Source organism: Hypanus sabinus, chromosome 24, assembly GCF_030144855.1.
Source record: "Hypanus sabinus isolate sHypSab1 chromosome 24, sHypSab1.hap1, whole genome shotgun sequence".
In the NCBI taxonomy this organism is placed as follows: domain Eukaryota; kingdom Metazoa; phylum Chordata; class Chondrichthyes; order Myliobatiformes; family Dasyatidae; genus Hypanus; species Hypanus sabinus.
The window spans coordinates 3,358,254-3,381,783 of record NC_082729.1 but is presented as its reverse complement, the minus strand read 5'-3'; the positions used below and the strand labels follow the sequence as shown (position 1 = coordinate 3,381,783).

At 43.1% G+C, this 23,530-nt stretch overlaps 1 protein-coding gene across 6 annotated transcripts in view; it reads right to left on the bottom strand.

Moving 5' to 3' along the window:
- Positions 1–23,530, bottom strand: part of ahdc1 (AT hook, DNA binding motif, containing 1) — a 281,558-nt gene that overhangs the window by 198,129 nt on the left and 59,899 nt on the right. For 2 of the 6 annotated variants that reach the window (XM_059949179.1, XM_059949180.1), the window contains exon 2: positions 13,561–13,691. The exons of the other annotated variants lie outside the window; for them this stretch is intronic. The gene's annotated coding sequence lies outside the window, so the exon portion shown is untranslated. The remainder of the gene's footprint in view (positions 1–13,560; positions 13,692–23,530) is intronic. 6 annotated transcript variants of the gene reach the window in all.

The following is a 23,530-nucleotide window of genomic DNA, read 5'->3' as shown; positions in this document are numbered from 1 at the left end:
GCACCGTCCCTCCATCCTTCCTCGAGACTGACTCTCTATCTCTCTTTCTCACACTCTGACCACCTCCACCTTGAACAACATATAGACCTCAGGAAGATCTCAGCAGGTCAAGCAGCATCTATGGGGATAAAGGAACTGTTGACGTTTTGGGTTGAGAATCTGCATCAGGATTGAGAGTAGACATGGCCAAAATAGTTTTGATGACCTGCATGGCTTTGACAAACATCTACTGAAGCACAAAGAAAATTATCCTGACTGATTGCATTATAACCTGATATGGAAACACCAAATACTCTGGAATGAAAAAGTCTCCAGAAATTGGTGGATACATCCAGTCCATCACAGACAAAGCCTTCTCCACCTTTGTGACAACTTACAAGGAGTGCTGTCACAAGAAAGCAGCATCCATCATTATGAATCCCCACCATCAAGGCCAAGTTCTTTTCTTGTTACTACCACCAGGAAGTAAGCACAGGAGCCTCAGGTCCCACACCACCAGGCTCAGGAATGATTATTACCCTGTAATTATACACTGGACACCAATTTTTTATGATAGAATGCTTGAAGATGAACACAAATATAATTTCAGATTACTTGTATCACGTAGGAATTTGGAGAAACAACAAATTAACTTTTATTGAATATAATGTGTTTAATTGCATAATGGTGCTGATGCTTTGCAATAGTTCAACTAAGTTAAAAATATTTTAATGATTTTCATTTGTACTTAGTGTCTGAGGCTTCTCCCTTAAGTGTCCAACAATAATTCGCTAGCATTGATGGATTCCAGTTGCCCTGGTGTCTTTTCTCCATGACCACAATGTCCTGGTAAAACCTTTCACCATGCTCATCACTAACAACACCAAGATTTGCAGGCAAGAAGTCTAAATGGGAATGCAGAAAATGAACCTTTAGTGACATGTTGCATTTCAAGGTTTTATATGCTTCAAGCATGCTTTCAATCAGCTGTATGTAGTTTTGTGCTCTGTAGATGACAAGAAAAATTTCAACAACCTCCTTGAACGCCTTCCACGTAATTTTCTCCGGTCCCACTAGAAATTCTTCAAATTGCCCGTCTGATTTGTGGACCAACAAAAATGCTTTCCTTAATCTTGGCATCAGTTATTCTGGAAAGCATCTGTCTCAAATATCAAAATCCTTCATTGAAATTTTTGTGCCTGGTGATAGCAAATTCCATCCTTACTGTCCTGAACCCAATAATTATTACTAAAACCTGTCCTGCCATGCAGCAGCCTAAGCATGCCTGGACAAGATAGGAAACTTTACAGCTTACACTGTAGGCAACATTTTAATTTACTTGAATTATGAATTGAAATAATAAACATAAGTGATTTCAAAAAATGGTGCGTGATAGGGAAATTTCATCGTGATTTTCCATGATCAGTAGCCCAAAATTCATAAGATACACCTAAATGTATTCAGGAAGCAAAATCTTTGGTGTCCAGTGCACCTCCTAAGCCAGTGTGGATGGACTCACTTTCAAGAACTCTACAGCTCATGTTCTCAGTTTTATTTACTTACTTATTATTATTTACTCAACTTGTCTTCTCTTTACCACATTGTTGTTTGCCAATCTTTGTTACGTAGTTCTCATAAATTGTATTGTAGTCCTGATTTTCCTGAAAATGCCCGCAAGAAAATGAACCTCAACGTAAAATGCGGTGACATGAATTTCTTTGATAATAAACTTACTTTGACGTCAAAGAGGTGGGGGGCCTGTGGTGATCGGTGGATTGAGGAGGGGTGAAAGATGACAGGCAGGTTCTGCGAGGTAGGGGAGGTGAGTGAGGGTGGAGTTGGGAGCCAGTGGCAGATGAATTAGTGATGGAAGCAATCAGGGAGAGAAAAAGCAAAGCTTGAGAGACGGTTAGAGGGAGAGAGTGTGAGGATCTTTGGTGGACTAAGGAGGGGTGCAGGATGACCTGGCAAGCCTCTTACTATCTCACTCCACCTACTTTTCAGTTTTCCTCCCCTCTTTGCCTGCGTCCATCGATCATTCACCTCCCACTACTGTCCAACTCTTAGATAGGCATATGGATGACAGAAAAATGAAGGGCTATGTAGGAGGAAGGTTAAAAGTTGGTACAAAATTGTGGGCCAAATGGCCTATTCTGTGCTATACTGTATGTTCTAACTCCATCCCCTCTCCTTCATGACACTGCCTCCCAATCATCTCAAACCTCTACTCAGTAGAACAATCACCTCAGGCTCCTGTCTCATCATTCCCCGTTCAAACCTATCAAATATTGAAAGGCCTAGATAGAGTGAATGTAGAGAGAATGTTTCCTACAGTGGGAGAGTCTCAAACCAGAGGGCATAGCCTCAGAATAAAGGGACTTCCACTTACATGGCGATGAAGAGGAATTCCTGTAGCCAGAGGATGGTGAATCTGTGGAATACATTGCCACAGATGGCTGTGGAGGCCAAGTCATTGAGTTATCTAAAGCGATTTAGATATACTCAATGACTCAACTGTGGAGATTGCTAGATTCTTGATTAGTAAGAGTATCAAAGGTCACAGGGAGAAGGCAGGAGGATGGGGTTGAGAGATAATTGAATGGTGGAACAGACTCAAAGGACTGAATGGCCTAATTTGCTCTTATGCATAAAGTTCCTCTTTACACTGGCCATCACCCTTTGCCATTTTTTTGTTCTGATGCCGTCAACAGTTCCTTCTCCCCACAGCCACTGCTCAATCCGATGAGTTCCTCCAGCGGAGTGTTTGCTGCTCCAGATCCCAGCATCTGCCATATCTCATGTCTCTACCTTGAGTAACCCCTCTCCCTCCCTCTGCCTTTCACTGCAGGGGGCAGGAAATCGATGGGGAGTCAAGAAGGGAAACGTCGCACCAAGCCCCAGGGCAGGTCGGAGGTCAATGTCCAGATATTGCACGTAATTCGAAGCACACTGTGAAATGCACCGTTAGCCTCAATAACCAACACAACCCAAGGATGTGCTGGGGGCAGTCTGCATGTGTTGCCACACAATCAAGCACCAACATCAGGAACAGAGATGGGGTTGTTGACACCCTGTTCAGACTTCAGGGAGTGGGGAGGTTGGAGAGTCAGCTCACCCTCTGTCCCTCACAGCTCGGGGGGGGGGGGGGGGGAGGAGAGCAGGGATTCATGGGGGAAGCAACAGGGGTGCACCAAAGCCTGCTTTCGGCCAGATTTCGGGAACAGGAATGGACATGCTGACAGCCCATATGGACTTCGGAGAGTCTTCTCCCCATGGCTGCAGAAATCCAAACCCAGGCTGAGAACTGGGGCTCCATCGCAGATGTCAGAAGCAGTGAAGCAGCCTGGGCTCTGAGCCACCCCACCCTCATAGCCAGCCCTCACTGTGTAACAGCTGGGAGCGGACCACAGCTGGCTCGCAATACCATCAGCAGGAACAGTCTGTGGTCAGAATACCAGTATGTGTGACCTTTTATAATAATGTTTTATTTTTAACCTCCAGCAGAAATGAAAACACTCTGTAACTCCAACAAATAAGCATCATGAAATCAATACTACCTTTCTGGAACATTTGCTGCCTTGTAGCTCAGCCACTATAGTTGTTGAAGCTTATTCCATAACTTAGTTGGGGAACATTCATGACAAGTGGTCAGAGGATAAGAGAGGAGCTGAGAAACCGGTGGTGGCTGGACACTGCTGGACTGGAATTCACCACCCAGGAACCATCCCCTCCCACCTCTCCACCCCTTCCAGAACTCAATACCTGGAAACCATCCTCACCCACCACTCCACCCCCTTCTGGAGCTCACTGCCCAGAATCTATCCTCGTCCACCACCCAACACCCTTCTGGAGCTACTGCCCAGAAACCATCCCCTCCCACCTCTCTACACCAGCCCAAGTCCTCACTGCCTTGACCAACCTCACCTGACACCACCACTATGCCCATCCCCAGAACTCACTGAGCCGAAACTGTCACTATACCCTTCACTCATTACCTGCGATATGTTGACATTCCCTCTTCTCATTACTACCACCAGGGAGGAGGTACAGGAGCCTGAAGACCCCTCTTCTCATTACTACCATCAGGGAGGAGGTACAGGAGCCTGAAGACCCACTCAAAATTTTAGGAACAACTTGGCAGCATTCTGGACAACTTCAAGGAGCGATGCCTCAAAATGGTAGCATCATTAAGGACCCCAATCACCCAGGGCATGCCTTCTTCTTATCAGGACGGAGGTACAAGAGCCTGAAGGCACACACTCAATAATTCAGGATCAGCTTCTTCCCCTCTGCCATCTGATTTCTGAATGGACATTGAACCCAGGAACACTGCCTCAATACTATTCTTTGCACTACTTATTTAACTATTTTATATATTTTTTACTGCAATTCACATTTTTTATTATGTATTCAATTGTAATGCTGCCGCATAACAAGAAATTTCACATCTGCCAGTAGTTCTGATTCTCCTTCACCATCAGATTTCTGAATCGCCATAAACATCACCTCAGTATTTTGCTCCCTTTTTACACTATTTCCTTATTTTTTATGTTTCATATTGTAACATTGTTATTTTTACGTAATGCATGGTACTGTTGTGCAAACAACCAATATTACGATATGTCACTGATAATATACCTAATTCTCGTTACAGTGACATTTAAGTACTGTATTGATGGCAGTTTCTAAGCCCTGTAGATACTATGAAAGGCAATACAAACATCAGCACGTGCAGATGCTTCTAATCACAAAGACTTCCTCAGTCCCTCCACCCACACAGATACGCCACTCTCTGCAACCCCACCCACAGCTGAGCTCCCTTGGGGTGTGTGGGTGGGGAGGAGCAGCTTCATCATCTCCAGCACTGAGGAAAAGGAAGGATCCATCTTCTCTGGTTATTCTGTGATCGATGAGCAATGAGTGAGAGCACCACAAAACATCCCTATAGCAGATGTGATTCATAGTTTGCCAAGTACATTTAGAACAACGTTAACACACCGCCTACTTTGATTCGATCAATAGTACCTGCCCTCACCAGAGTGGCCACATTGGAATTGGTAATCTTTTTATTGGAGAATAGCCAATGCTGTCCCGCTGTTTAAGAAAAGCTCTAAAAATAAACCAGGAAATTACAGGCCAGTGAGCCTGACATCAGTAATGGGAAAGTTATTGGAAGGTGTACTAAAGGACAGGATATCTAAGTATTTGGATAGACAGGAACTGATTCAGGGTTTGGTGCTGGGTCCATTGTTGTTTGTCATCTATACCAATGATCTGGATGATAATGTAGTAAATTGGATCAGCAAGTTTGTGGATGATACCAAGATTGGGGGCATAGTAGTGAAAAAGGCTATCACAGCTTGTAGCGGGATCTAGGCCAGCTGGAAGAAATGGCAGATGGAATTTAATGTAGACATTAAGGTACTTTACCTTGGGAGGTAAAAACAAGGAAGAACTTACAGAGTGAGCGGTAGGGCACTGAGGTGTGTGATAAAACAGGGGTCTGGGAATACAGATCTAAATGACTTCACAGGTAGAGAGGGTCGTAAGGAAAGCTTTTGGCACATTGGCTTTCATGAATAAAAATATTGAGGACAGGAATTGTGATTTTATGTTGAAATTGTACAAGATGCTAGTGAGGTCTAATTTGGAGCATTGCGTGCAGTTCTGGTCACTTACCTACAGTAAAGAGATCAGTAAGATTGAAAGAGTACAGAGAAAATTTACAAGGATGCTGCCAGGACTTGAGTTGCATCTAAAGTTTGAATAGGTTAGGACTTTATTCCCTAGAGTGTAGGAAAGTGAAGGGAGATTTGATAGAGGTTTGAGGATATAGATAAGGTAAATACAAGTGGGCTTTTTACACTGAGGTTGGGTGAGTCTGGAACTCGGGGCCAGGAGCTCAGGGTGAAAGATGAACTGCTTAAGGGGAGCATGAGGTGGAATTTCTTCACTCAGAGAGTGGCTGAGTGTGGAATGAGCTGTCCACAGAAGTAGTGGATATGTGTTTGATTTCAACGTTTAAGAGAAATTTGGATAAACACATGGATGGGAGGGATATGGCGGGCTATGGTCCAGGTACAGGTTAATGGGGCTGGGTAGATTAATAGATCAACATGGACTCGAAGGGCTGAAGGGCTTGTTTCTGTGCTGCAGTGATCTATGACTCTATTGGCACATACCGATATACAGTGAAAAGTTCATACCAATCAGATCGTTACACAAAGTGCATTGCGGGCAAATGAGATTGACTGTGTAGCAGAGTCCATCTTATTGTACAAGAGGTCCATTCTAGAGTCCAATCACAGTGGGATAGAAGCTGCCCTTGAGCCTGGTGGGACATGCTTTCAGGCTTTTGTATCTTCTGCCCAAAGGGAGAGGTGAGAACAGAGAGTGCCCGGGATGGCTGGGATCTTTGATTATATTGGCTGCTTTCCTGACGCAGCAAGTGCAGACAGAGTCCGTGGAAGAGAGACTTGTTCCCGTGATGTGCTGAGCTGTGTCCACAACTCTCTGCAAAGAAGTCGCTACAACAATCTGTTATGCATCCAGACAGATTGCTTTCTTTGATGCATCGATAAAAATTGGTAAGATTCGACAGGAACATGCCAAATTTCTTTAGCCTCCTGGGGAAGTAGAGGCATTTGGTGAGCTTTCTCAGCAGTGATATCAACATGGTTGAACTAAGACAGGCTACTGGCAATATTCTCACCTGGGGACATCACCATCAGGATGTTTCTGCCACAGCTTACGTCGATCACTCGAGTCGAGTATGATGTTCTCCTAAGCTAGGGGTTCCCATCCAGGGGGTTCTACAGACCCCTTACCTAATGACATTGGTCCATGGCAAAAAAGAAAAGGTTGGGAACCCTTGACTATTGGAGGGTTGGACATTCAGCTTTTGTGCCCAACTCTGTCTCTGGAGTGGTCAATGCATTCACAACAAGGAGAGGATGGAGAGTTGCTGGGGGCAGGGAGGGGGTTGGAGTAATGATGATGATCAATATACAATCTGCTGAAATAACTCAGGGGGCCCAGCAGTGTATGTGGAAGGAAAGGAATGGTCGACATTTCGAGTAGAAACACGGCATGGATAATGATAATGTACTTTGGTAGAAAGGATGAAGGTGTAGGCGATCAACTAAGTGAGAAGTGCAGAGGGATAATGTAAAAGGGAGCAACACACACAAAATGCTGCAGGAATTCAGCAGGTCAGGCAGCATTTGTGGAAATCAATAAACAGTCAATGTTTCAGGCCAAGACCCTTCATCAGGACTGGAAAGGAAGGGGGAAGACTCTAGTATAAAAAGGTAAGGGACAGGAAGGGTAGAAGGTGATAGGCAAAGCCAGGTAGGTAGAAAAGGAAAAGAGCTGGAGAGGAAGGAATTTGATAGGAGAGGGAAGTGAAGCATAGGACAAAGAGAAGGAGGAGGAGGGGCACTAGAAGGAGATGATAGGCTGGCAAGAAGTGGTAAGAGGCCAGAGTGGGGAATAGAAGAAGAAGGGAGGGGGAAGAGGAAAATTACCAGAAGGAGAAATCAATATTCATGCCATCAGGTTGGAGGACTAGAGGCTACCCAGATGGAATATAGGTGTTGCTCCTCCATCCTGAGGGTGGCCTCATTGTGGCACAAAAGGAGGCTGTGGACTGACATGTCAGAATGGGAATGGGGTTTGGAAATACAATGTTTGGCCACTGAGAAGTTCGACAAAGCAATCCCCCCGCCCCCAACCTATGCTGTGTCTCATCAATGTAGAGAAGGTTGCATTGGGGGCACTGGACACAATAAAAGGACCCAGAGATTCGCAGGTGAAGTGTTGCCTCACCTGGAAGGGCTGTTTGGGGCCCTGAATAGATGTGAGGAAGAGGTAGGTGGAGCATTTTATCACTTGCAAGGGTAAGTGCCAAGAGGAAGATTAGTGGGCAGAGAGGAATGGACAAGAGAATCACGAAGCGAGCAATCCCTGCAGAAAGCGGAGAGTGAGGTGGAGATAACATTGTGCTTGGTGATAGGATCCCATTGAAGATGGTGAAAGTTGTGGAGAATGATGTGTTGGATGTGGAGGCTGATGGGGTGGAAGGTATGGCAAGAGGAACTCTACCACAAGGCAATGTAAACAGGAGTTGGCATTAGGATATTGATTAAGGAGTTCATCATTGCAGTAACAGGGAAGCATATTCTGACTATAAACATGAGAAAATCTGCAGATGCTGAAAATCCAAAGCAACATACGCAAAATATTGGAGGAACTCAGTAGGTCAAGCAGGATCTATGGAGGGGAATAAACAGTCAATTTTTGAGGCCAAGACCCTTTGCCTATTCTAGATATTCTTCAAATTAGACCACATAGGTCAAATACAGGGACAATCAAAAAACAATCACTCCTTTATTTAGAGACACAGCACAGTAACAAGCCCTCCAGCCTAATGAGCCTGTGCTGTCCAATTATATCCACGTGACCAATTCACCCGTTGACCTGTAGGCTTTTGGAATGTGGGAGGAAACCAGGGCACCAGGAGGAAACCCACATGGTCACAGGGATAGCGTACAAACTCCTTACAGACAGCAGTGGCAATTGTACCCAAATCATTGCCGCTATGTTAGTGTTACGCTAATCACTTCACTACTGTGTCTCCCCACTTTGCTGGGAGATACCACAGGATATCTAACAGTCCACAGGAAATAGATGAGCAGATGTGTGGACAGGTCACATAATAAGCAGGTGTAAAATGAACAGAGAGCATGTGGGGGGGGGGGTATTTCAATGTCTTCAATATCACTGTTCCTTGCCCTATTGGACATTACGTAGGCAGAAGGGATTAGTTTGGTTGGCCATCTGATTACTAATTTAATTAGATCAGCACAACATTGTGGGTGAAGAGCCTGTCCCTGTACTGTACTCCTTTATCCAACCAATTTTGGGCTCCTTATCTAAGAAAGGATGTACTGACATTGGAGAGGGTTCAAAGGAGGTTCACAAGAATGATTCCGGGATTGAAAGGCTTATCACATGAGGAGCGTTTGATGGCTCTGGGTCTCTACTCACTGGAATTCAGAAGAATGAGAAGGGATCTCATTGAAACCTATTTGAATGTTGAAAGGCCTAGACAGAGTGAATGTGGACAGGATGTTTCCCTCAACTCTGAATTGATTCCAATCCTACAGACTCATTTTCAAGGATTCTACAATCCAGGTTCTCAGTATTTTTTTTTTGTAAAATTTGTCTTTCTTTACACACTGATTGTTTGCCAGTCTTTATGTATTGTTTTCTCATAAATTCTATTGCATTTCTTTATTTTCATGATTTGTTTTTTTTCTGAGCATTGGGTTCTTTGTTTTGTGTCTGCCTGTAAGACGAATATCAAGGTTGTATATAGTATACATACTTTAATAATAAATGTACTCTGAACTTTCAAAAGCCCTCAAGATAATGAATTTCAAGGCAGCATTTTGTAATATACATGTACTTAGTTAATAAATTGACTTCAACTTTGAAGCCGACATTTGACATGTGGAAGTCATTTAAAGACTAGCCAGTCAGAATTCAGGACCAACATGTTCCTGAGAGGAAGGTAAGGTTCTGAATCGCTAGATGACAAGAAAAGTTGTGAATGCAGTCAGAAAGTAAAGGCATATTCAATGTTTTGGAAGCTGAAATTTTAAAAAAATGCTGGAGCAATAAAAGAAAAGGAAAGAGGAAAGAATCGAGTGGGCTGGATTGGGCTATGAAATGTCCTTGGTGAGAGAATTATAGAGAATCCCTCGACATTTTACACTACATTAAAAAACAGGAAGATAGCTAGGGAGAAGGTTGGATCACTCAAGGACAAAGGAAGCAATATATGCCTGAAGTCAGAGAAAGTTGGCAAGTTGCTAAACATGTGCTTTACATCAGCATTCACCAAGGAAAAGGACATGGAGAGTTGTGAGATCAGGGAGAAGAATGCTGAAATTCTAGGGCATATTGATGTCAAAGAGGCGCCTGCGCTGGGTTGTTAACAAAAGATCATGGTGGGTAAATCTCCAGTGTCCAATGCGATCTATCCTAGGTTACTGGAAGAGCCAAGAGAGAAAATTGCTGGGGCCTTGACGGAGATCTAAAAGATGATTTGTAAGGTACATCCAGTGAAATGTTTTGCTCCAACACAGTCCAAGGGTGTGTTGGGGTCAGCCCGTAAGTGTCGCCACACTTCCAGTGCCAACACAACATGTCCACATCTTACCACACCTCACTAACCTGGACGTCTTTGAACTGTGGGAGGAAGCAGGAGCACCGGAAGGAAACCCATGCAGTCACAGGGAGAACGTACAAACTCCTTACGCACAGTGGTGTGAAATGAACCCAGGTTGCCGGAGTTGTAATAATGTTGTGCTAACCGTTACACTACCGGGCCATTGGAAGTTAAAAGAGAAAAGACGTTTAGAGGGGACGCAAGGAAGCACATTTCACCCAGAGGACTCTGGAATGCACTGTTTCAGTCAGTGGTAGAGGTAGAGACTCTCACAAGTACCGACATCAGCACTTCTGTAATCAAGGCACTCAAGTGTTGGTAAATAGTGTGGATGGATTATCGATGGCCCATATAGACACGTCTGTGCTATAGGACTCTACCAAATGCGTCCGGATCGACACCCAGGCAGATATCATCTGAAGAAGATGGCACCAGCAAACAACACAACCCAAGTCAACGTGCTTCAGACAGTTCACAAAGCTACATCTTTTACCTCTTCTTCTTTCAAATATGATTCGGCTACTACCTGCTGAAGGGTCTTGGCACGAAACGTCCACTGTACTTTTTTCCATAGATGCTGTCTGGCCTGCTGAGTTCCTCCAGCATTTTGTGGGTGTTCCTCAGATTTCCAGAATCTGCAGATTTCTCTTGTTTATTATTGGAACCCGTGATTTACATTTTGATGGTGTGTTTTCGGGCCGATTGAGCTATCTGGTGCTTTGCTGTCTCTGATGGAGTTCGGTGGAGGTTTCGAGCAAAGAGTGTGGCCTGCAGGCCAAGAAGCCTGGGGATGGAGTACAAGCCCACAATCAACTCCATTTCTTGCCAATTTCACTGATTAAAGAGTCGAGGAAGACTGAAATCAACAAGGGTGAGAGCAGTAGGTGAGCAGGTGTTCAGAATCATCTGCCTGTGTTCAACCAGACTCTCTCTCCCTCTCGCTCGCTGCTGCTGGAGAAAGGTGCTGGAGTCTTGAGTCACGGAAAAGGTTTAATTGACGTGGTTTGCGGACTGGACTCCATAATTCATGTATGTGTGTTTCTGCTTTCTGGTTACTCCTTTTTTCATTGTTATTTTGTATGATTTTGATCAGGACGGACTGGATCTGCAGTTTGCAGTCAATGCACGACACAGTGCTAAATTGAACACTCCCGGACTATTTCAATGACTGTGGTTTAATGTTTTATATTCTGTATTTTATGCTCATTTTGCCTTTTGTGCAATATGGTGTTCTTCTTTACAGGTTGGGTTCGATGCGTTTCTCTGAACAGGTTCCATGGTGTTTCTTTGTTTTGTGGCTGTCTGTGGGAAGACGAATATCAGGGTTGCATGCTGCATACATACTTTGATAATAAATGTACTTTGAATCTTTGAGCATTGAGAAAATGCTAACTCCTCCTGGTAACCCCAACCTGCAGTCCTGGAAGCCAGCACTAATGGCAAAGCATCAAACTTCACAACATATGTCAGTGATATGAAACATGACTCTGAAACACCAGTCACAAGGGACTCTTGCGGATGCTGGAAATTTTGAACAACACACGCAAAATGGTGGAGGAACTCAGCAGGTCAGGCAACATCTAAAGAAAGAGATATACAGTCGATGTTGAGCCGAGACCCTTCATCAGGAGCTGGCCCGAAACCTCAACTATTTGTTTCCCTCCCTCACTATTACCTGACCTGCTAGGTCCCTCCAGAATTGTGCATATGTTGGCAAACACTAATACCTGTACGCCTCTGGTTCCTGGCTAAAATGAAGTCAGATAAAATCATTTTTACACAAACACAGCGCTCAGTGTCCTCTATGACGTTGCAATGGCAGACACAGCAGTGGTTGGTTGAGGGCACTTAGAATGAAGCTGTCGTGAGGACGCAGAGTATCAGTGTAACCTAGACTCTGCAACAAAATGGAGGACAGTCCAAACCCAAGAGTGGAGCTGAAGATCATCCCCTCAGAAAATAAAGATCAGCTTTATTGGTCACACCTACACGAAAGCATTCAGTGAAATGCATTCAACACACACAAGATGCTGGAGGAACAAAACATTGTTCGGATTTCCAGCATCTGCATACCTTCTCTTGTCACTGAAATGCATTGTTTGCATCAACGACCAGAATTGTCTGAGGATGCGCTGAGGGCGTCCAGCAAGTGTCACCCGGCTCCAGTATCAACATGGCATGCTCACAAATTACTAACCCTAACCTGTATTTGCAATGTGGGAGGAAACTGAAGCACCCCGAGGAAAACCTACCTGACCACGAGGAGAAGATACAAACTGTACAAGCAGTGACGAGAATTGAACTCTGCTCACTGAATCCGTGAAGTGTTGTGCTACCATAATGCTCAAATGTCACATCTCTGGAGCCCCAGCCGGTGAACACCATGTGCATCAGACAATTCTGAGTAGTGGTGAGTGGATAAAGCTCTCAGAGCACCTCCTGAGAAGAGCACACCCGTGCCCCTCACTCTGAGGCTCCTGATGACCTGCCTTGTGGACAGTCACGGCTGAGATATTGTCTCCAATGTCAGAATACACCCAACAGTGTCACCTCAGAGACACCTCTTGTATAGCTAACTGAGTAACCAAATGCTGGAGAGAATGGCCCTTCATCGTACCACTGTGATCGCAGGCTGGTCAATAGTCAGAATCTGCTCAGTCAGGCCTTTGGGTGACAGCTGAGTGTTCCCTCCAATCGCAAAGCAACACATAATGTGCGGTTAATTGGTCTCTCCGGTGTTCAGCACAGGTCATGGGTTCTGCTGTTCCACTCCAGTTCACGTCCCAAAAAGCAGAAGCACACTGCGCCCCGGTAAACATAATTAGGAAATGCGAAAGCGTCAGACACTCTTGCACCCGGCTAATTCCCCAAAGGTTGCTAATTGATCCGGAAACAATTGTTCACATGATGTAACATGCAGAAAACAATTATTTCATTCTCCTTTACACTGGTGTACTGGAAATGACATTAAACAATCTTGAAATCAGGTACAACAAAATCATGTGCACGGGTCTAAAATAGAACATAGAACAATACAATGTGGGATGTTTGGCTCACAATGTTCAGCCGACCTTTTAACCTACTCTAATCCTTCCCTCCCACATAGCCCTCCATTCTTTTCATCCATGAGTTTCTTAAATATACCTAACATATCTGTCTCTACCACCATCCCTGGCAGTGTGTTCCACACACCCACCACTTGGCATTAAAAAATCTGCCTTTGACATCCCCCCCTCTATACTTTCCTCCAATCACCTTAAAATTAAGACCCTTTGCCATTTTTATCCTGGGAAAAAATCTCTGGCTATCCACTTTCTTTATTGTCTTGTACATCTCTATCAACTCACCTCTCATCCTCCCCTTCTCCAAAGGGAAAAGCCCGAGCTCGCTCAATCTATCTTCATAAGACACGCTCTCTAATCCAGGCAGCTTCCTGATAAATCTCCTCTGCCCTCTCGCTGAAATGTCCACATCCTTCCTGTAATGAGGAGACCAGAACTGAACACAATACTCCACATGGGTTCCAACCTTGCAGCTCTTGAACTCAATCCCCTGACTAATGAAGGCCAATACACCATATGCCTTCTTAACCACCCTATCAACTTGTGCAGCAACCTTGTAGGATCTATGGACATGGAGCCCAAGATCCCTGTTCCTCCACATGGTCAAACTAGTATTCTGCCTTAAAGATCTACCTTCCAAAGTGAATCACTTCAAAAGTTTGAAGTAAATTTATTATAAAAGTACTTATCTTTTATAATTTTATAATATATAATTTTATAATTTTATTATAATCTTTTATAATATTTTCTTGTGGGCATACTCAAAAAATCCAAAGAATAACAACCATAACAGAATCAATGAAAGACCGCACCATTAACCAATGTGTAAAAGACAACTGCGCAAATACAAAATGAAAGAAATAATAATAAATAAATTCACATTAAATATCAATAAATGAGATGAAGAGTCCCTGAAAATGAGTCCATTGGCTGTTGGAACATTTCAATGATGGGGGCAAGTGAAGTTGAGTCACGCTCTTCTGGATTGAACTCCACGTGCCACCTCTCAATAATAAAACAAGACCAGAATGTATAAACACACAAGGGGCAGTAGGAGAAAGAAGTGGAGTCTATAACAAGAAAGTGAGTGCAGTGATGGAGTCATAAAAAAGTACACCACAGAATCAGACTCTAGAGCCTACCTAGTCCATGCTGAATCCATTTATACTGCCTACTCCCATCATCCTGCACTGGGACCAAAGCCCTCCATACGCCTTCCATCCATGTACCTATCCAAACTTCTCTTAAGCGTTGAAAGTGAGCTCCCAAGCACTTCATTCGATGCTCTTACAACCCTCTGAGTGAAGAAATTTCCCCTCATCTTCCCCTTAAACTTTTTCACCTTTCACCTATGATCTCTAGTTGCAGTCCCGCACAACCTCAGTGGAAAAAACCTGCTTGTATTTACCCTGTCTATACCCCTCAAAATGCTATCAAATCTCCTCTCAATCTTCTACGTTCCAGGGAGAAAGTCCCTGTAGGTATAACAGTTGCAGAGAATGTGGCACACTAACAGATGGAGCAGGCTCTTCAGGTGAGTGGAACATGGAAGAACGGCAGAGATCAAAGACTGTCAACCACAGGCACATTACGTCCTCGGGACATAGGAACTCCATCTTGAGTCAAGTTCCTAGCAAATGCTTTTAGGATCACCGTCTCCAAAATACTCTTTAAATCAGTGTCAGAAACACAACAAGCCAAAGTTATATCATCAGTCACTGTCTTTCATCAAAACGTCAGTCATTTATGCTGAATCAGCAAGATGTAGATAAAATTCCTGATTTAGTGAAATCTGTTGTGACAAGCCATGTGATAAAAGGATTTCAGTGTACAAATGTGTAAAATACAATTGCATTCATTAATAATTTACAATTCATGTACTGTGGTGTTTGTTACCATCTGCGTCTCATAGGCATCATTTAAAAATATACACTAATATACCGTGAGCTTATTTTTGTACAGGGCAATTTTTCACTGTCAATAATTTAGTAGAAATTTCAGAGTCTCTTTCTATTGCAGACAATAAAATCCAAGAGCTTTCTTCGGAATGATTTGAAATATTTATAAGCAAATTTGTACAGCAGTGTCTTCTCTGGTGTACAGGAGAGCTTGTGTTACCTTTTTAATCTAAATGGGCCATATTTTAAAACCACTGTACATCATAAAAATCAAATCAATTCAACAATACCTGTCAACATCTTCAAGCTTTTTCCAACAGTTCTTAATAGCCCTTCAAAAACACCACTCAACTGTCTGGAAATAGATGGATGTATTTTTCTTAAAAAGCAGTCAGAAACGTTTATTAGACCAAATTTATTCTTTAAGGTCCCTTACCCCAAAAGTAAAGGAATTTGGTATGAGGCCTGTGGTCTCATTTGGTTGTGTGAGGCTGGTACTAAAACAACTTAATCTGGGTCCCAGCGTGTTGCAGGTGATGGAACCCTGCAGTTCCAGGAGGTCCAAGATAGAGCTGAGACAGGGAGTTAGTTGGCATAATGCCAACAATGGCTCCATCTCCAGACTTCACAAATTTGGGGCAATCTTCCACCTTCTTGCCAGATCGACCATCAATCTTCTCCTTCAGTTCACTAAACCTGCTGGCAACACAAGCAGTATGGCTATCAGGTACTGGGCCATAGCCAGCAGATATCTGACCAGGATGGTAAGGTGAAACTAAGGATATGCAAGAGAGAATTGCAATGATAGAGGAATCTCGGGCACTTGTAGGGCTTGGAAGCCAAGGAGGATAGGGAGATACTGTGCTGGTGAAGGATTTGAAGATGGACATGGGCACTTTTCACTTGACCACAGTACAGGACTAACAACTATTAGACCATAAGACCATGAGCCATAGGAGCAGAATTGGGTCATTCAACCCATGGCTGATCCTGGGTCCCATTCAATCCCATACACCTGACCTCTCACCATATTCCTTGATGCCCCGACTAATCAGGAATCTATCAACTTCCGCTTTGAATATACCCATGCACTTGGCCTCCATCAAAGTATGTGGCAGAGCATTCCACAGATTCACCACTCTTTGGTTAAAAAAATTCCTCCTTACTTCTGTTCTAAAAAGTCACCCCTCAGTTTTGAGGCTGTTCCCCCTTGTTCTGGATAACTCCACCACAGGAAGCATCCTCTCCACATCCACCTTATCCAGTCCTTTCAACATTCAATAGGTTTCATTGAGATCTCCATGCATTCTTCTAAATTCCAGTGAGTGCAGGCCCAAAGCTGCCAAACGCTCCTCATATATTAACTCTTCATTCCCAGAAACATGAAGCTCCTCTGGACTCTCTTCAATGACAATACATTCTTTCTGAGATCGGGGGCCCAAAACTATTGACAATACTCCAAGTGCAGCCTGACTAGTGTCTTACAAAGCTTTAGCATTTTCTCCTTGTTTATATATTCCAGTCCCCTTAAAATAAATGCAGACTGAACCTGTGAATTAACTTTCTGGGGATCTTACATGAGGACTCCATTGGAGGTAATCATACATGTTATAGAGTCATACAACACAGAAACAGGCCCTTGGACAACTAGATCATGCTGATCAATATTCCCATCTAAACTAGTCCCATTTACCCATGTTTGGCCCATATCCCTCTCCTGAGGTTCCCAACCTGCTTTATGCCATGGATCCCTAGCATTAACCGAGGGCTTAATTGTGTAAGGTGTGGGAAACAAGTAAGGAAGTTATGGAACCTATGACAATTAAAGAGGTGGAAGTACTGGCGCTTTTAAGAAATTTAAAAGTGGATAAATCTCCGGGTCCTGACAGGATATTCCTCAGGACCTTGAGGGAAGTTTGTGTAGAGATAGCAGGAGCTCTGACGGAGATATTTAAGATGTAATTAGAAACGGGGATTGTGCCGGAGGATTGGCGTATTGCTCATGTGGTTCCATTGGTTAAAAAGGGTTCTAGAAGTAAGCCTAGCAATTATAGACCTGTCAGTTTGACATCAGTGGTGGGTAAATTAATGGAAAGTATTCTTAGAGATAGTATTAATAATTATCTGGTTAGACAGGATCTGATTAGGAGTAGCCAGCATGGATTTCAGTGTGGAAGGTCATGTTTGACAAACCTTATTGAATTTTTTGAAGAAGTTACGAGGAATGTTGACGAGGGTAAGGCAGCGGATGTAGTCTATATGGACTTCAGCAAAGCCTTTGACAAAGTTCCACATGGAAGGTTAGTTAAGAAGGTTCAGTCGTTAGGTATTAATGCTGGAGTAATAAAATGGATTCAACAGTGCTAGATGGGAGATGCCAGAGAGTAGTGGTGGATAATTGTTTATCGGGATGGAGGCCGGTGACTAGCGGGGTGCCTCAGGGATCTGTTTTGGGCCCAATGTTGTTTGTAATATACATAAATGATCTGGATGATGGGGTGGTAAATTGGATTAGTAAGTATGCCGATGATACTAAGGTAGGAGGTGTTATGGATAATGAGGTGGGTTTTCAAAGCTTGCAGGGAGATTTATGCCGGTTAGAAGAATGGGCTGAATGTTGGCAGATGGAGTTTAATGCTGAGAAGTGTGAGGTTCTACATTTTGGCAGGAATAATCCAGATAGAACATACAGGGTAAATGGTAGGGCATTGAGGAATGCAGAGGAACAGAGAGATCTAGGAATAACAGTGCATAGTTCCCTGAAGGTGGAGTCTCATGTAGATAAGGTGGTGAAGAAGGCTTTTGGAATGCTGGCCTTTATAAATCAGAGCATTGAGTACAGAAGTTGGGATGTAATGTTAAAATTGTACAAGGCATTGGTAAGGCCAAATTTAGAATATTGTGTGCAGTTCTGGTCACCGAATTATAGGAAAGATATCAATAAATTAGAGAGAGTACAGAGACGATTTACTAGGATATTATCTGGGTTTCAGCACTTAAGTTACAGAGAAAGGCTGAACAAGTTAGGTCTCTATTCATTGGAGCGTTGAAGGTTGAGGGGGGATTTGATCGAGGTCTTTAAAATTTTGAGAGGGATAGATAGAGTTGACGTGAATAGGCTGTTTCCATTGAGAGTAGGGGAGATTCAAACGAGAGGACATGATTTGAGAGTTAGGGGGCAGAAGTTTAAGGGAAACACGAGGGGGTATTTCTTTACTCAGAGAGTGATAGCTGTGTGGAATGAGCTTCCTGTAGAAGTAATAGAGGCCAGTTCAGTTGTGTCATTTAAGGTAAAATTGGGTAAGTCTATGGACAGGAAAGGAGTGGATGGTTATGGGCTGAGTGCGGGTAGGTGGGACTAGGTGAGATTAAGAGTTCGGCACGGACTAGGAGGGCCGAGATGGCCTGTTTCCGTGCTGTGATTGTTATATGGTTATATGGCTCCGTACACCCTAAGTTCGGAACCCTTGCTCTAACCCTTTCCTAGTCATTAACCTTAAACCAGCAAACACCTTAACCAGTGTGGACAACTTCTCTCACCTCAACACTGAACTGATTCCACAACCTATGAACTCACTTTCAAGGTCTCTACAAATCATGTTCTCAGTATTATTATTATATATTTGTAGTGTTTGCACATCGATTAGCAGTCTTTGTGTGCAGTTTTTCATTGATTCTATTGTGTTTCTTCTACAGTGAATGCCTGCAAGAAAACGAATCTCAGGGTTGCTCGTACTGACATATATACTTACTTTAATAATAAATTTACATTGAAGATTGAATATTGAATCCATGTACCTGTTTAATATTGTAAATGTGCCAGTGTCAACCTCTTCCTCTGGCACTTCTGGGTGAAAATGATGCCCTTCAAGTTCCTATTAAATCTCTTCCCTCTCACCTCAAACCTATGTCCTCCTGGTGCTATAGGTTAAAGGGGCTTTGTATGTGCTGGAAACCAGCAGTAGGGTTGCACTCAGTTTCAGAGGTGGTAGAAACATCTTTTTATGAGTACTCCACTTTTAATATCTGGTCTGGTCAGCTGTTCACCCAAGCCCGCAAAATTCACACCACCACAATACGTACCTGTTTCTTTTGGAAAGCGTGACTTATGAAGATAGGTCAAACGAGCTAGGGCTTTTCTCTTTGGAGCAAAGGATGATGAGAGGTGACTTGATACAGAAGTTTTATATGAAAAGAGACAGACTGGACAGAGGCCACTGTTGCTGGCCAGAAATGACTGATATGAAGGGAAATAATTTTAAGGTGATTGGAGGAAAGCATAAGGGGAGGGAGGGAATGCTGGCTGGCGGAGAAGTGGCATCAGCACCGGACTTTGTGGCGAATGATCTTGTGTTTGAATCCGGCGGGCTCCTTGCACACATCCCGCCTATGTTGGGTTGAGTGTCAAGCCAAAAAGTCAAATGGTACAGAGATGGCAAAAGAAAATGCTGCCCGATGCCCCACAAGTCACGATAAGGAACAACAATGGGGAGGGAGGTGTCAGTAGTAAGTTTTTTTCACAAAGAGAATGGTGGGTGTGTGGAACATGCTGCTGGGTTGATGATACAGGCAGATACATTAGGGGCATTTATTGATAGAAAATTCATAGATAATTGATAGAAAAATGGAGGGTTATGTAGGAGGGAAGTGTTAGACTGATCTTGACATAGGTCAACAGGTCAGCACAACATTGTGGGCTGAAGAACCTGTACTGTTCTATGTTCCACAGTATTTTCCATATGACAGGAAGACTTTACAAACCTCCTTTATTCTTGGGAGAAGAGATTGTGAGATGAGAATCAATTATGAACTCCATGCAACCCCCCACTCCATCAGAAGAATGATTACACTCCCAGTGTCTCTCATTGGCTGGGAAGCAATTTGGCACATCCACAAAACTGTGATCTTGCAGGAATAGTGTAACCTGACATATCACTGGCACCAGCCTACCCACCATCAAGGATATTTGTACAGAAAGGTGCTGGAAAAGGGCCAGGAACGTCATGAAGGATCCCACCTGCTTTGCTCGTGGACTGTTTGTCCTACTCCCATCAGGGAGGAAGCTATGTAACAACCGCTCCAGGACCACCAGACTCAAAAACAGTTACTTCCCCAAGCAGTATGGCTGATTAACACCTCCACCACTACTTTATCATTTCCTGTCAGAGTCACCTTATGTACAGACATTCCTGTGCCTAGTGGCATTTTATAGACATACAATCAATCTATGTAAACTATCTTAAGCTTTTATATTTATTGTATTTTTTTAAATTATTGTTTTGTTTATTTTGTGGGTTTTTTGTGCTGCATTGGATCCAGAGTGACAATTATTTCATTCTTCTTTACATGTATACTGGAAATGACATTAAACAACCTTGAATCTTGAGGAAAATGCCCCTCCTTTCCAGGTACTGTACCTAACAATCTTTCCATTAATGCTGATAATTAGATTCATGCTCGTTAATGTGAGAATAAGATTAAGGAACAGCATCCAGGCAAAATTCTGCAGAACTATTTCTGATCTTCAAACAGGGGTCCAAAAAATAAAAATCAAAGATTCACACTTAGCTGTCACCAGCAAGGACGATTAAAGAAAGAGGTTCAGTTTGGCTTTCCTAAGCCATAAGACATAGGAGTAGAATTGGGCCATTTGGCCCATTTGGTGTTAATCAGCCATTTCAACATGGCTGATGCATTATTCCCCACAGTCCCAATCTCCTGCCTTCTCCCCATATCTGTTCATGCCTTGATTAATCAAGAATCAATCAACCTCAGCCTTAAATATACCCAAAGACTTGGCCTCCACAGTTGCTTGTGGCAACAAATTCCTCTTCATCTCCATTCTAAGAGGATGCTCTTCTATTCTGAGGCTATCCCATCATAGGAAACATCCTCTCCATATCCACTCATATCAATACCTATCACCATTCAATATGTTTCAATAAGGTCACCCCTCATTCTTCTGAATTCTAGTGAATACAGGCCCAGAGCCATCAAATGCTCTTCATATGACAAGCCTTTCAATCCCAGAATCATTTCTGTGAACCTCATTGATGGGCATCCTTTTAGAATGGAGATGAGGAATTTCTTTATCCAGAGAGTGGTGAATCTGTGGAATTCTTTGCCACAGGCAGCTGTGGAGGGCAAGTTTTTTTAAGGCAGAGTGTGACAGGTTCATGATTGGTCAGGGCATGAAGAGATTCAGGGAGAAGGTGGGATATTGTGGCTGAGAGGAAAATTGGATCAGCCATGATGAAACTTGATGAGTCAAATGACTGAATTCTGTTCCTATGGTCTTATGGTCCAAGATAAGGGGCCCAAAACCACTCACAATACTCTAAGTGAGGCTTCACCAGTGCTTTATAATGCCTGTATCCCTTCATCATCAGCCTTCTAAAGCAAGTCCTGGAAATATTAAATTTTCACCATCTTTCCCCAGTTTTCCAGAGAAGTGGGATAACTCAAGACCCACTGCGTCTCATTATAATCACCTTTGTTCCCCAATGAGGAAATACTTGGTCTACCAAGGAATTCTTCAAGTTTATCAACATCCTTCACATGCACAAAAAAGTTAAAAAATTATTTTATTATTATCCAGAATCATTAATATTATTCTGTATTAGACTGAACAGAACAAGGTAACTGTACCTAATCGAAAGAAGATATGGTTCACAGAATAAGCATTGCCTGGAATGTAAAGGTGTAGATTTTGAATAAAATCATGGTGTTGCACTGCATTTTGTCTTGCTTGTGAGATTACCCACAATTGGATGTCATGGTTTAGAAATTCGTCTATGTTGCTTTTTCGCAGTGTTAAATTGGTGTTGCATGTCCCCTTAATGCCGTTTAAACAGCTCTAATAAAGCTCGACATTAGACAGGGTGATTTAAAAAGCTGCATTGTCAAGGTCTCTAGGGTAATGCCACACTACTTCAGAAAACATCAGACGTTACTGGAAATCTCGAGACGAATATCTCACAGCTGCCAACGCTTCGACGTGCAGCAACTGGAGAGAACCACAGGTGGGGGAAGCAGACATTCCTGAAACCAGTGATGGCTCTGGTTTAATGAGAGAATGGTGCCGAGAGGCTAATGGACTGTGTCACCGGGAAGGGAGTGGAGAGTTCTCAGCTCAGAAGGGTGATGCAGGTCACCAAGGGCTACAGTCAGGTAACACTGATGGAAAATTACTGTGATTCCTCTATGAGGAGGGATACAAGTGAAATCTGTGAGAGACTATACACTGGAGAAAAGATTTTGTTACTTAAAAATGAATTTTATTCATAAAAAATAAATAAACTGTGCAAAACTCTGTAATTTGGTCAGTGGGATACTTTGGATACATAACGGATTGGTACAGCAACTGCTCCACACTTTGACCACAAGAAACTACAGAGCATTGTGGACATATCTCAGCAGATCACAGGAACCAGCCTCCCCTCCATGGACTCTCTCCACACTGCTCACTGCCTCAGTAAACAGACAGCATAATCAAAGACTCCATCCACCCTGGATATTCTCTTCTCCCCTCTCCCGTTGGACAGAAGATGCAAAAGCCTGAATGCACTTACCACCAGGCTCAAGGACAAGTTCTATGCCATTGTTATCAGACTCTTGAACAAATCTCTTGTACAATTACATGGACTCTTGGCCTCACAATCTACCTTGTGAGGATCATGCACTTTATCATTTACTTGCACTGAACTTTCTCTGTAGCTGTAGCACTTTACTCTGCATTGCTACTGTTTTACCTTGTTTTATCTCAATGTACTACGTAATGAGATAGAGTCATAGAAAAGTACAGCACAGAAACAGGCCCTTTGCCCCATCTAGTCTGTGCTGAACTATTTAAACTGTCCAGTCAACCTTTACCTTCCCATCCACGTATCTATCCAAACTTCTCTTAAACAGTGGGTTTGCATCCACCATTTGTGCTGGCAGCTCGTTCCACACTCTCTCCAAAAAATCAAAATCAATTGGATGTCCAACATGACATGTCTGTTGCTTTGTTAAAGACCACCCCATAGTTTAGCGTTCTTCTTTGGGCAAGGCAACAGCAGCCTTCACACCGATATGTATTTAAAAAGTAAAACTGCCTATAGTTTAAATGTAATCTTATTTAATGTGTTAATAAAAAGCACATATATTACTATATAACAAATGTTTTTTTAATATTTGATAACTGTATTTCAATATGGTTCCTTAAGGTTGTTATAGCCAGGGGTGGTAGTGGGGATAAGCTCCCACTACCTATTAAATGCTCCCAATGGCGTGCAACTCAAATAGCCTCTGACAACCAAATCCAGCTCCTGGCTGACATGTGTGGCTTAGCGACTAAGCCCAGCGAAACGGTTCCT